Source organism: Palaemon carinicauda, chromosome 26 (genome assembly GCF_036898095.1).
Source record: "Palaemon carinicauda isolate YSFRI2023 chromosome 26, ASM3689809v2, whole genome shotgun sequence".
NCBI lineage: Eukaryota > Metazoa > Arthropoda > Malacostraca > Decapoda > Palaemonidae > Palaemon > Palaemon carinicauda.
In genome coordinates, this window is record NC_090750.1 from 74,080,664 (window position 1) to 74,083,172 (window position 2,509).

Sequence of the window (2,509 nt, forward strand, 5' to 3'; positions counted from 1 at the left end):
TGTATCTAAAAGAAATGATATTGATATCGTGTGACCCCCATCTTGCCTTGAAAAGTTAATCGGGGTAGTTCTAGTGTGGTCGAACTCTACGTTTGGGTGCAAGTTACGGTCCCCATCCAGCTGGTTTGAATGTAGGTCGTTCTTAGTTATACCTTGACAACACTTTATTCCTTGTTTATTTCTCTCTCTCTCTCTCTCTCCTCTCTCTCTCTCTCTCTCTCTCTCTCTCTCTCTCTCTCTCTCTCTCTCTCTCTCTCTCTCACTAACTTGAATTTCTAGATAAGGAATGGAATACCTTGACAACACTTTATTCCTTGTTTCTCTCTCTCTCTCTCTCTCTCTCTCTCTCTCTCTCTCCTCTCTCTCTCTCTCTCTCTCTCTCTCTCTCTCTCTCTCTCATAAACTTGAATTTCTATATAAGGAATGGAATTTCCAAACTATAGTAGACTGGTTTATGACTCAAAATTTGAAGTAGGTGTCTTTCCTGCTAACATCTGTATGCTTACCGATATGACCCTCACCTTGCCACTCCTGTAGATGGGTCCTCAAGGAAGACAGGTCTCTGGGTTCAGCCAAGTCTCCCTTCAGGTGTTTACAGTACTCCTCTGGCCTCGGTCCAAGTCCTCACATCGTCCGTGTGAACGTAAAAACAGCTGCGTCCTACTGCCTTAAATGGCGGGGGACATTTCTTCTGGCTACCTTCGGACACTGAAAAAGGACAGGGGAAAGTTACAAGAGAAAATTGGCAACGGGAAGTGTAGGTACATGAAAAGACACATTTCACATGTACCAGTATTGTCATGATTATTATTATTGTATGTATCATTTACTACATTATCATGATTACCATTATTGTACTTACTATTAACTGTATTATGTACTTTCAACCATTATTTCAGATGTTGCATATCATTAGATTAATTCCTGTAATGTCATTGATATGATATGGCAACATTGAGTCAGCATTCGTACAGGAAGAAAACCCCATTCGTTTAGTCTTGGTTTTTCGGGATGAACAGCAAAGGTATATAGATATTTAGGCAGGTTTCACATGTACCACATTGAATATATATATTTTATAATGAATATAGATCACTAACACTCATGATTTTAATCAATGTACATATCAGCCACAATGGCATTTAATATCGAATTCTACTTTTGGGAATATATATCCACTGGAAATTAATTTATGATGATACGTGACAATTCTCTCTCTCTCTCTCTCTCTCTCTCTCTCTCTCTCTCTCTCTCTCTCAGCTTGTAAGATGAGTGTCTTAGTTTGAACCAAAGGCTCTTCCTGGTGTAAACAAATAAATAGGTAATTGTTTATATCCCCATGGGTTCACCCCCCCCCCCCCCACTGAGAAAAAATTGGATTATATACTCAAGATCAGTAAAATCTTGATGATGTATTTAGGGTCTTTTATGCAGAAAAACGGAAAAAAACACTTCCGGGATAATTTGTTGATCCTAATGTTTAGTCAACCACACTAGTGTTCATTTATTTATTTGTCAGTTACAATTTAAATTTTCCTCGCACAGCTTGTGTGTCTGTCTCCCTATTGTTTTGGAATCGTATAGGCTATGGTTACGGCGTTTTTTTTTATCATTTAATTCTAATGTTTTTCCAGAATTCACATTTCTCATTATAACAATAGTCTATGCAAAGCAGTTTCTTTCTAATTATACCATCGTTCAATTTTACCAAGGTAGTTTATTTTTTTCATTTTTAAGACTTGTCACTAGGATTGCATGAGTTACTAGGTTTGTGTGTAAAAGTGGAGAAGAGAGAGAGAGGAGAGAGAGAGAGAGAGAGAGAGGAGAGAGAGAGAGAGAGAGAGAGAGAGAGAGAGAGAGAGAGAGAGAAACCTGGACGTTGAGTAATTTATTTATTTTTTTTGCAACAATATCACTTGAAACCCCCGACTTTGTGCCACATGTTCTAAACACAATCACTTTCTCTTCCCGTACTTACCTTCATTTATCTTTCGTGTAAATACTCATGATTATTTTCCCTCAGGCCAATGACAGAAATAGCAGCAAAGAAAGAAAAACATGCTATTTTTAACTTTTCCGGAAGTGGTTTCTGGAAACTCATTACCGTGTATATTACTAGTTGTTATAGAAGCGATTCTATTTTAATTTTCTTTATTTCACTTATAGTTTTCTATTCTTGTGTATTTATTGCATGAGTAGGATATAACTATGCAAGTGACAACATATTTCCTTGTTCTCTTTCAAAGTAATATAGAAAATGCAACATAATAGTTATACATTCACAGAACAATGCAAGTAGTGCTTTCATTTGGGGTTTGAATAAGGTTTTCTAGCGCTATTACAGATAAGCTTTAAAAAGGTTTAAGTGTAATATGACATTGAATATTATACCTTAAGCAGTGGAACTTCAATGGAGCTTTTACGGAGTACCGTTATTTCAATATCTAGACATATTGCTCTTAACTATGAATTGACAAGTTTGATACTAGGTATAAAACTAGCTGTTGAC

General features: G+C 36.6%; 1 protein-coding gene and 1 pseudogene across 1 annotated transcript in view; one reads left to right on the forward strand and one right to left on the reverse strand.

Annotated features, from left to right (window-relative positions):
• Window positions 1-2,509, forward strand: part of LOC137619590 (protein amalgam-like) — a 146,178-nt gene that overhangs the window by 21,850 nt on the left and 121,819 nt on the right. The gene's annotated exons all lie outside the window — the stretch shown is intronic.
• Window positions 1-2,509, reverse strand: part of LOC137620005 (uncharacterized) — a 54,579-nt pseudogene that overhangs the window by 11,232 nt on the left and 40,838 nt on the right.